Here is a 12,189-nt window from a genome sequence, read left to right as displayed (position 1 = left end):
TTCCTCATACAAAGCAGTTAAATAACCAAATACCCATGTTTTCTTGCTTCTCTGTTTTCTAGGTTCTAAGGGTGGCTTGGGAGTTGAAACTCTATGCCACAAACAAGGCAAGTTTTGCTACAAGCATAACCAGTAAGCATTTACTTTTTCTTTACAAGGCTTTCACCCCTAACCCTCAAGGTTTCCAAAAGCAACAGGAATAAAAAAAATAAACTAGCTAACATCCATTAACCCAAGTATCACCTGAGAATTGACAGTTATTTTGGCTGCCAGCCCTGGGGAACAGAATGTCTTTGCACAGAGATGTCAGATACCCATTAGTGATTAGTGCTATCATCTCTCGAGCCTGAGTATCTGAGACCCTGCAACCTCAACTTGAAGAGAAATCGGGGACTCAAACAACTTTGTAGATTCGATCTTATCTTTAAGAAACACAATAGTACAGTATAATGAAGTTAACACACAACTGTGAAAGATCTCTAATTAATTCTAATCCTACCATTATTCTTGAACTGCAAAGGAAAAAAAATGGTATTTACATCTTTCAAAGAAGGGAGAAAACAAAACTTTTAACAGCTCTGTACTAGACAGGGAGCCTTAGACCTTTGGGCAAGCAAACCTGCTACTTACCAGGTCTGTTGAAGCATACAGTTACTAGGTGATGTCTTAACCAATCTTTTTCCACACTGAAATCACAATCTGAAGTTGGTTTGCCTTTTTTAAAATGCTATTACAACAACTACCAACTGTATGAAGTTTAAGAAGCACAAGTGCTGGACTCTGCATCTGGGACAGGGCAACCCTGGATGTGTGTATAGACTGGGGAGTGAGATGCTGGAGAGTAGCAGGGTAGAAATGGACCTGGGAGTGGGTCCTGGTCAATGGCAAGATGAACAGGAGCCAGAAGTGTCCTGGCCAGGAGGGCCAGCCATGTCCTGAGAGCATTGCCAGCCGGGCAAGGGAGGGATTGTCCCGCTCTGCTGTGGAGTGGTCCCACCTTGAGTCCTGGGTACAGCTTTGGGCACCACAATATAAAAAAGGCATTAAGCTATTAGAGTATCCAAAGGAGAGCAATGAAGATGCTGAAATATCTGTAAGGGAAGCTTTATGAAGGCAGGCTGAGGTAATCTGGTTTGTTCAGCCTGGAGGAGACTGAAGGGATACCTCATTTCAGCCTTTCATGTTCTTATGGGGGAAGGCAGGGGGGCAGGTACAGATCTCTTCACTCTTGTGACCAGTGACAGGACTGGAGAAAAAAGCATGAAGCTGAGTTGGGGAGATTTAGGCTGGGTATCAAGAAATTTTTCTTTACCCAGAGGGTGGTTGAGCACTGGAACAGGCTCCCCTCCACAGCACCAAACCTGACAGAGCTCAAGAAGTGTTTGGACAAGCTCTCAGTCACATGGTGCGACTTATGGGACATGCTGCATAGCACCAGGACCTGGACTCAATGATCCTGATGGGTCTCTTCCAACTCTTCTTATTCTGATTCAACCAGACCTAGATACAGCCTACTTAAATACACTGCTTTCAAGCAGTGTCAAGACACTATGTTAAAAACAGCTTCAAAAGACTGTGCTGCTATAGACAATTTATTGCTGTTGATACAATAGGAAAACAAGAGATTCTGTCCAAATTTAGTGTCTCCAGTTTTGTATGCTTACCTGACACACTAGGTTCACCAGGTCCTGCAGTCAGTTTATGATTACTGGCCTCACAGAGTTAGCTTTCCTATACTAGCAGAGGTTTTGATTGGTCCCACAAACTGTTTACACTCTGCTGCTCTGGACAGGCAGCTTGATTGCACCACACAGACTCACAGATTAAATAGATGCACAGAGCTCTTCAACTACTGTAAGATAAGAAGCCACTCAGCAAGAAAAGAGACAGTGAGAACACTGGGTAAGGAACAAAAACCTGTAACAGTGGCAGATCCTGCAATATTCAAGACTGAGGCAGAAATTGGAACAGGACAGACTGCCAAAAAGCTAACAATACAGCAAAGAGAAATTTCCCTCTTTTCCTCAGCCAGCAAAGGCAGAGAGAGAATTTGTTTTCAAAGAATTTGACAAAGACTAAGCAAGCCCTTTCTAGCATATTTCAGAAGAACAGACTGGATCAGTCACCTGCAACCTACCACAGACACAGGATACAAATGCCTTCTCCAGAAGCACACTTGTTCATGCATGCTTTTCAGTTCTACCAGAAAACAAAACAAAACAGTACTAGCTCTTCTAGCAGTCCTTCGAGCCCTGAAGCTACTTTCTCCTTTAGACAGGTGTCTATTCACTTGTGGAGGCAACACAGCACAGTTTATTGTTACTGGGGCAGGTAAAATTTTCCTCAGTGAATCAGTTCTAGCAGTGTCTAGAGAATGATCAAAACCATGTATGTTAATGTATTATCAGCCTGTAATACTATCTCTGAAGCTGAGTGATACAGTTTCAATAGGACACAGAATGCAGCACTGAGAATCACATAAAGATAATAGGACAGACTCATTTTTCTGGCTTGGCCATGATTGGAGGGGAAGAAAAAAAAAAAAGCAAAGCTCATAGTTCATTTTCACCCCCTCCCACACAATACTGCTTTAGCCATACCTCAGATGAGAAACACACTCCTATCATTACTCTGTATCATTTGTCAACTACCCACATACTCAGCAGGTAGGAATAGCAATGCACTTTCGACCATTAAGAACCGTCTGTTTCCATTTGATATTGACGAGAAGGAAGAAAAGACTTTGGGAAAGAAACCAAGACACTGATTCAAATAAACAACTCTTTATGCAGCAAGGCCTGTTATGCACATGAGCAGAATCTTAAACAGTTCAAGATACACAAAGTGCAATCACTATATAAAATTACTTGCATAGTTTTTCTACCACCGAATAGTCATAAGGTTAAAATCACTGATTTTATACCCTTACAGCAAACACTAGCAATAGAGTAACATGCATAGTAACATGTCCCCAAGGACCTTGCTGCTCAGGCCAAGCCTCCAATTTCAAATACACTATGTAAGCCTGAAGCATGCAATGATGCAGAAGAATTACTGTCTGGCTACTAATCACAGAAGGATCACTCACATGAGTGTTCCTATCCAATTGGGGCTGGAAAGTGAATCTGCATGCAGTTACCCATCAGACAAATGATAAAGAACGTACAGTTTCAGCTGATGAGCTAAATGACATGCCTTAATAAAGCTGGCAGCAAACAGACACCTAACAGAACCTTTTACACTCTTGTAAATACTGTTTTAAGCAATATAATTTGCTCTATAATGGAGATGAGAAAACACCATCAGAAGTTTGAGTGACAAGTTTAGAGCATGGAAACAAACCAGTACACAGGCACTCCGGTGGTGTGCACTTGCAGCTGTGCACTGCACACCTATACTCCTGTGCAGACAGTTTATCTGGTCGCATGACCACCATGAAGAGCTCCAAAATCCCAACCCACCAGTTTTGAGGCACAAAACCAGGCCATCAGCTTAACAGTTTAGTTTGGAGTTATTAGCCTGAAGATAATATTAGCAGGTGCATCTATATGGAGTGTGCTGCCTCTATCTATCAGCCATTTGAAACAGAACACATCTTTCAGTCAGCCGTGCTGCCATCATTACCTTATTCCATTAATCAGCTGATGCAGGTAAATTGCCTTTCCTGGCCCTATTTATGCCTTGTGCTCTTCAAAGGCTTGCATGGCAGTCTCCACAGCCACTGGTACATCATGACACAACACCACAGAATATTATTTAGCATATCCTTTGCAGCTGGGATGTGACTGCAAGGCACTTCTGCTGAACTCATTAGGGCTACCACACCAGTACTTGACTGCTAATTGAATCTTATCCTTTAAGAAGGTATAAAAAATAGCATTGAGATGCTCTGCTTTTATCTTCTTCCATGAGACCTATGCCAGAGTGATCCTGTCACGCACTACACAGTCTGTGTTCACACAGGGGTTGTTTCCAACACAGAGAACACAGGTTACTATTCTGCCTGCATACCTGCTCAAGGGAGTTTTGCAGAATACAACATAAAAGGCCACCTAACTACCTATATACAAACTACCAACTTTATCCAACTTGGATAAAGTCCAAGCACAAAAAAAAAAAAAAAAATCTGCTTTTCTCAAAGTGATCTACGAAGACCCAAAGTGCCACTCCTGACTATGAGGCAGCACTATTTGTAAGACCCACTTGCTTTTGCTTTGATTTTTTTCTCCTGGTGAATCCTCTAGCCATGAACACAGCCTAGAACAATGACAATATACACTAAGTGGAATATATGTGGGTTTCACTCATATACAGCTAGAAAAGCAGGAGAAGCAGTACTAGCACTGGCCAACTTAACATTAAGGCTCTGAGGCAGTGGCCACGGATTGCATGGGAAGTTTTCTCCTCATGACAAACAGCAAGGCTGGCAAAAAACACAACATTGTCTAGTATTTCAATAGATCTTCCTCTAGCAACGAAAATGAGATTCCTGTAGGAAGGGCTGATACTCGCTCAGGAAGATTTCTTACATGTCCCAGCACGCACATGTTACGACGTGATGCTTGCAAAGAAGGAGGACAAAATGCACCAAACCGCACAAACAGACAGAACCTGTCCACAAACCCACACAACACACTGTACCGACAGGAGCTGCGCCAAGAAGAAAGAGTGCCCGTACTAGAAGCATGAGTGATGTTATCTAAAAGCAGTTGTTTCAGTCATCGTGTAAAGGGTTGTAAAAGTTAGAAGCTGGTCATGCTCCTATGACACAGTCTTCCTGTGAAAGCAGCACCTCTCTAAAACCAAGATACTGTTTGTTTAACAGCAATTAACATATCTGCAATAACACGTCTATTCAACACCACTCCCAAGGCAACACTACTTAAACTAATCCTCGTTCTTGGGCATCTCCTGGGTGCTTTCCGCATATATTTTACTTCTGTTACATCAAAGACTTTCTTTCAGCCCAGGCGCTCCGGATAAGCTTACCCACAGCTCGTGCGAGATCTCACCCGATCAGCAGCACTTCAGCAGAAGGGCCGGAGATCCCCACGCCCACCTGGAACCGAGCGGCTCGTCCCGGTCCCGGTAATGGAACACTTTTCAAGGCGAGCCAGGCTCACGCGTCGCAGCAGCTGCGCTCCCTGCCTGCGGGGAAAGGTGCGCTCAGACCCGCGGGCACCAGCGCCTCCTGTTCCAGGCAGGAGAACAGCGGGAGGAGCAGGAGGAAGGGACACCCACGCACAGCAGCAGGCGAGGAACCGCTTCCCACGGGTCAGAGACCACCCGGGCCCCCGCCTCCAAGGCCGCCCCTGCTCCGTGCCTCCAGCCGAGCCCGGCTCGGGGCCGTCCCCTCAGCCCGCACAACGGACTGCTCAGGGGAACCAGCGACACTCCCACTGCGAACACGCTCCCGGCGGCCGCGGCAGCAACAAAGCCAACGCCACGCCGGGAGGGCGGCGCATCCCCCGCCGGCCCCGCGTCCCCGCCGCGGAAGGAAACCCGCCCCGGGCGGGCTGGCCCACCGCCGGCCCGGCCTCGCCCCGCAGCCGCCGCCGCCCGCGCTGTGCCGTGCTGCGCGCACCGGGCGCGGTTACATGTGACCGGCAGCGGCGCCCCGGCTGCTCCCCCCGCCGCGCAGGGCGGGCGGCCCGGGCTCCCGGCGGGGCGGGACGGGACAGGCTCCGCCCGCCGGGCCGCCGCACCGCCCCCGCGACCGAGACCGGCGCCGGAGCGGGGCCGGCCGCGGGGATCCGGCTCTGGCCGCGGCTCGCCCGGAAAGCCGCGAGGGTGAGGCAGGGTCCTGCCGAGGGCGCTGCGCCCGCGCTTTTAGAGAAACGGGCCCGCAGCGGGGCCGCCGCTCTTCCCAGGGGGGACAGTGACCTGCCCCGCAGGTACTGCCCGGTGCCCGCTGCGGTTTGGTGTCACACTCGTTTCAGTAGTGCCCAGCGACAGGACGAGGAGCAATGGCATAAACTGAAACACACACAGTTCCACCTCAACGTGAGGAAGAACTTTACGTTGAGTACTTCAGAGCACTGGAACAGGTGCCCAGGGAAAGTCACGGAGTCTCCCTCTCTGGAGACATTCCAAACTCACCTGGACGCATTCCTGAGTCACCTGCGCTGGGTGACCCAGACTCGGCAGGGGCTTGGGCCAGGTGATCTCCAGAGGTCCTTTCCAGCCCTAGCTATGCTGTGAGTGCCACTTTCCTGGAGCGCCTGTCGCCGCCCGGGGTGCGCGGCCTTGGCTCCGCGCTGCGCGGGGAGCGCTCCCGGCCGGGACACCGACACCGACAGGCGATCGGAGGGATGGGGCGGCAAACCGGCCTCAAAGAGCACCGAAACACCACGAGAATGGTGCCCCGACAGAGGGGATTGTCAAAAACTACAATGTGATACTGGCTTTCGCATTTATGCATTAGCTTTTGCATGCTGGTATTGAACAGCTAAATCACTCTATTTAGCTCTTCGTTAGTATAACGTAATCTATTAGTTTAAGTACGTACCGTATAATTTATAGAAATAGTGGTGTGATGAATGTATTATATCATACGCCTTAGCAAAAACACTAAATGTTTAAAATGCTTCTATGTGACTGAAAGAAGGGTGGGAAACTATTCTGTTGATTCCCACATCTGCTGACTGACCTCTCCAAGAGATAACAGTGACAAAAGCAGAACGCTGGAGAAGAATCGTAGAAGAATTTGTTAAGCCCTTATCGGAGAATGTGGAACAACAGGATGAAGATACAAGAAGAAATAAAACATATTTCACAGGATGTCGTGCAGGAAATTTAGGGTGTAAAGAAAAGAAACCAGAGTTCCTGAAACATCAGAAACTCACAAGAATGTCTGAATAATGTACGAAGCACATGAATATGTATGTACCTCAGTAATGTAACAGTATAAAGAACACACTCTCCCACTTTGGTGCTTTTTGGCCAAATGCCAAGGGCACCCCAGCGCTGGTTAAATTTTTTTTATCCCTTATTAAATTAAAAAAAAATATTCCAAATTGAAAATTTCATTTTTCATAGGAAAACGAGGTCTTTTTGGAAATCACTTTAGTAGCATATACAACTGTGGTGCAGGTGAAAGAAAATTGTCAATACACACACTGCTTCTAAGAACAGCACAGCCGAAAGCAATCTAAAAAGATAAATTGGGTGCTACCAGGGACAAAAAGTGAAGTACTCACTTTTTTCAAGGCTCTTTGGTCCACCACTCCTTCCCTTCTGTTTGCCCTACCCTTATTTATTCTCCACTGCACCTTTCACCTGAAGAGCTGGCACCTTGTTTCTCTGCTTTTAGCACATGAGAGGGGTTTTGCATTTTGAAAACTCCCAAGTGCCTTTGAAGTCCTGCAAGAAATTATTAGGGGAGCAGAGAAGCTTTGCAGTGTTATGAGATGACCAAGTCCGTGTCGTATGCAGAAGGAGCACTGAAAAGGCAGGGCAGGAGCCACATGTGCCACAAAACTATCACAAAAGATGAACATGAAGCTTCTCTTCCAAAAGTGGGCAAGTTTAAACATGAGCAATTCTTGTGAAATTTTTCAGGCATAAATAATGAGGCAAGCTTCTTTTTTTTTTTTGTATTGTCTATAGCTAAGTGTTTTTTATCTTTGAAGAATGACATAGCAAAAAGCTGAAAAGGAACAGCTCCACACCTTCAGATAACACAAATGTGCCATGTTTGAACTTCTGTTGCCTTTTGTTACTTTAAATTAGTTTATCTTACTTAAGAGATCTGCTTCCAATGATGCTTTAATAATAATTACATAATATCTGGGAGGCTTCAGGGAAGGATCACATTGGCTTTCTTTTCTTAGGAGCAGGGCTTCAAGTTGCTGCCTTACTTTCAAAGCAGTAGCTGTGTCATTCTCACGTACCTTTTCCTTTATTTCTTCCTCTTGCTTCTGACTTTGAGCCATCTTTCACAATGCCATAAATGCTTTAAGCAAACTTACAATAATACTTTTCAATAAAACTTTCTCCTATTTTGTATTTATTTTGCATAGATGAATACAATATTAAAATATGTATATTATCACCTCATATTTCTTACAAGTTTAATAATGAAATAGAGGTATTGTCACCCACCTACTCTATATAACCCATTGCAATACAACACAGAGTTTGCAGTTCCATTTCACCCTTCAGCCAGTCAGTGCAGGGTTTTTCTCTAAATCTGAGCAAAAAAGGCCTGAAAACAAATAACTTAATAAATTTAATGTTTTAAAAAGACAGAATAAAGACCAACAGAGATAGCAAGTAAATCAGAAGCCATGATGTCTATGTTCCTGCAGCACTGGATTGACCCTGGGCAGACTTTTCCCTTGGCAGGCTGCACAGATCCCATCTCTGAAGAAAGGCTCCTCTTTGACTGCAATATTTTAGTTTTCTTACAAGAAAACAGCTATTTATAAAGAATCTTCACAAGAGAGGTTTACTCCTTGTATACTTCTAGATAAGGGCAAGGCCACGGGAGTGCTATAATCGCCTGCACTTTGTGCCAAGTGAAGTTAATCCTGCTTCCAAAAAACAAAGGATTTTGTGCAACACAAATCAGGCCTGGAGGCAGCACAGCACAGGGCTGGCTCCACTTAACTGTGCTGTGAATCACCTGGAGGTACAGGGCTCTCTGGGCCAGGATCACTGCACTTCCCCTGCTTCCATCATCTTCAAAGAGTGTCTGTTTTTCACCCGTGTTTTACCTCCTTGCACATCCCAGAGTAATAATGACCCAGTGGATTTTGGACTCTGGAGTGTGGAAAAGAAAAAAAAGAGAATGTTGTTGATATGGAGGTTTTGTTCTCTTTTATCTGTTTGTTTTGTTGGTTTGTTTTTTTGGTTTTTTTTTTCCATGTCACTCCTCTTTCAGATAACCTGGTGAAAGTAGTGATTCAAAAAGCATGAAACATGTCCTGTCTTAGGGCTGAACACACTGGCAAACAGCCTTGCACAGAGCTCACTGAACTGTTTTGTCTGTGATTTTCACAGTACAGTATTTTTTATATCCTCTCTGTGATGGGGCAACCTTTATTACACTGACACTTTGTATTCTTCCTCTTCAGACTAGAGCATACTGGTCAAATTTGAGATATATGACTGGGCAACGGAGTGCACACAGAGAAATGAGAAGTGGAAATAATAAATGATACATAATGAGTTGTATGTTTGTTTTCACAAAGTAACATGTTAAATTACTGTGTTTGTTAGCTCACCAGCAGTCCTAAAAATTTGTTCCTTAGCGGCTTTCTTGCAGCCCTGGTGCATTTCTTGAGGAAACTGCTCCTTAACTCTGAATAGAAGTGCAGCAAGCACAGGTCCTTGCCCTATTTCCATACAGATTTTATTTACTAGACTGGCAAAACACAGGCACAGGAGAATTAATTAATGTGCTGACACTCTCAGATGTGATTCTTGTGGATCTCTCTGGATTACCATGAGCAACTGCCAGTGAGTGATTAGAGCAAATGTTCATGCTGTTCTGAACTGCCTGCAATAGGAATTCTTGCAGATGCTAGTCTGTTGCTGAAGTTTCTTTCATACTTTGCAGGCAAAAACCATATAATGTAGTGAATTTGTGGATGGTGTGAGTTGGATTGCCTCCTGAGTTGAGACATGCTTTTTGCTGCTCAGTACTGAAGCAAGCTCAGGTGGTTTCTTGAGGTAATGTGTAGCAGGGAAAAAAAAATCCTACAACAGAGAAAAGTTTCTTTTAAAAGCCTGTTTTTATCTGAATGCAGGAGAAAATGTGAGAACTGGTCCTCTTCTATACTGCTTCTATATTACTTCTATACTGCTGGTCCTGTTCTCTCAGGAGGCTCCTAAAACCTCTTAGTAGTTATTTCATAGAAAAGCTTTTGGATTTCTGTAGTTCTACAGAAGGCAACTGTACCTTGCTATACCCAGCACAAAAACTGGGCTGTGGCTAAATGAGAAGAAACATTGCTAACCTAGGTATTAAGTCACCTGTATGTATGCTCCTCCTTAGTCTTACTAGACATGAAGTTTTAGACCAAGAACTAGGCTTGTTTAATGCACTTTCTTGTTCTTGTGACTGAACCAGTTTGGTTTTAGTTCCAAATGATAAATCAGCTGCATGTGGAGTGTTTATAGCTATGAACCTTATAGCTAATTTATGTCAATCTAGCAAAATGCATCACAGTGGAACAGAAATCAGCTGAACTACTTTGTCCTCAAATGGATAAATGCTCATTATTGGATGGCCCAATTAAGATTCTATTACAGAATGAGATTTCTATTGAATGTAGAGTGGAATTGGAGCATAGAAAAAATTCCATGTTTTTTGGTATGTAACTATAGCAAAATGCTCTCCTTGAGCTATTCTTAAGGCACGACTGGAAGAGTCTCATTGGAAGAAAATCCTGCCCAAAACCAGAGTACAGAACTGTTAATCATGACATGACATGATGTGACATTGCCCTTATTTTTTCTCAATCTTCCTTCTTTTTAATTGTAAAAGAAGAGTTGAAAATACATCATGTTGTTTGAACTGTTGTATGCAAAATAAAACAGGGTTATGGATATTTTACTAAAATTTTAATTCTTCTGTATTTCTTAGTTCTGTGTTTTTCACTTATTTGTAATTCAGTCCTGATTGAATATTACTGGTATCTCATTTAAGCTTTTCGTGCTCTAGTATTAGATTCCAGTTGCAGAATGGAAAGAGTAATTACCCAGTGGTTTATCTTGCCCTGGCAAGACAGAACAAAGAATTTGAATTCAAGGTAGCAATTTGGGCTGCTCCCTGACCTCAGGGTTTTATTTTGCTTAATTGATTTGATTTGAGCTTTAAATGTTTTTCTTTGTTATGTGTGGTTCACAAAGACTGAACTGATGGAACAAGGTTAGACTGTAACCATTTTAAATATCAAAGTTAATGCACTGCTGTGAAGAGTATCATTTTGGGAGAAGCCTCACCATACAGAGTAGTGAGGTTCAGTCATATACTAAAAGAAAACCCCAAATAGTTTAGTAAACTCTACTGTGCTGTTGCCCTTTGTTTGAAAGTTGTGGATATGTGTTTCATATCTGCTTTAGTAGAATGTTTGAGACAGACAAAGGCATTAATTATCTGGTAAATACTCCTGTACACCATATCAGTTCAGCTGCTCTATTAATAATTTAGTGTCAATTAACACGCTGGAGATTCATTAGCCACATTTATCTCTGTTTCTGTTTACTAAGACTTGTCACAAATATAAATGACAATGAAAGGAAATTAATGAGTCCTCTGAAATCTGTCAGAGATGTCTACAGTCCACACAGCTTTTGTGATTCATTCTCTGTGCCTCCTTATCTGGTACAGTTTCTTCCTGGCCCAGTAGCAGATAGCTGAAGTCTTCCTTATCAATGTTTTTATATGACTTAGAGACAACAGTAATTAAAAATGGCAATAACATTTTTGAGTTATTTAATAACAAAAAATGTGTACAGTAATGTAAAGTCACTTCTTCAGCTAAGTCAAAACTAGCAACTTATAAAGCACAAGCATCATACAGATTGTTGTCAGAAAGTTTAAGTCTTGTCATAGTTATCTCCTTAGATTTAGAAGGCAATTTATTATTACAATGAACAGATGGAGCACCATCTTTTCTAGGTCCTCATGGATTAAAGCTTTCAGTTATGTTTTGGTCAGAAGGCAATTATTTAACAATTACTTAAACAGTAATACTGTCTGTCTATGTTTCTTTCTGTCCCACTTTTGAAATTAACTGGAATATGTGACTTTGTCCCATAAAATATGCATTTTTGTCATGTTCTGACACTGGGCATATTCTTTTTATTATCTTTCAAAAACAATTAAACCAACTCTGTTCGTGACATTGAAGACAAAGATGGTCTTGGATACACTCTAACTCTGAAATAATTTCTGCAGAACTGCTGTACAACCAGTAGTTCTCCATCCAGAATATATGTAGTTGATAATACAGTGCTAATTTTGTCCCTACTCAGTTGCATCCTGGGCTTTTCGTTTGTTAGTTTGTTTTTGTTTTTGCTGTGGGTTGTTAGTTTGTTTAGTTTTTGTTTTGTCTGTTTTGCCTGTCCCGATTGTCAAAATCATTCTGAACTCTAATCCTTTTCTCCAGAACGGGTGTGAATTTTTTAAACTTTCGATAAAGGCAAAGCGAAGTTTACCTTGAATTCTTCCCGACTGTG

At 43.1% G+C, this 12,189-nt stretch overlaps 1 protein-coding gene across 1 annotated transcript in view; it reads right to left on the bottom strand.

The window, feature by feature from the left end:
- OSBPL1A (oxysterol binding protein like 1A) overlaps positions 1–5,461 on the bottom strand; it is a 75,760-nt gene extending 70,299 nt beyond the window's left edge. The window contains exons 1-2 of the mRNA XM_056483606.1: positions 5,246–5,461; positions 4,990–5,148 (exon numbers count right to left, since the gene is read on the bottom strand). The gene's annotated coding sequence lies outside the window, so the exon portion shown is untranslated. The remainder of the gene's footprint in view (positions 1–4,989; positions 5,149–5,245) is intronic.
- Between the last annotated feature and the right edge of the window lie 6,728 nt (positions 5,462–12,189).

This window comes from Oenanthe melanoleuca, chromosome 2, assembly GCF_029582105.1.
Source record: "Oenanthe melanoleuca isolate GR-GAL-2019-014 chromosome 2, OMel1.0, whole genome shotgun sequence".
Classification (NCBI taxonomy): domain Eukaryota; kingdom Metazoa; phylum Chordata; class Aves; order Passeriformes; family Muscicapidae; genus Oenanthe; species Oenanthe melanoleuca.
The sequence above is the reverse complement of the archived record's forward strand: the minus strand, read 5'-3'. Positions and strand labels throughout refer to the sequence as shown.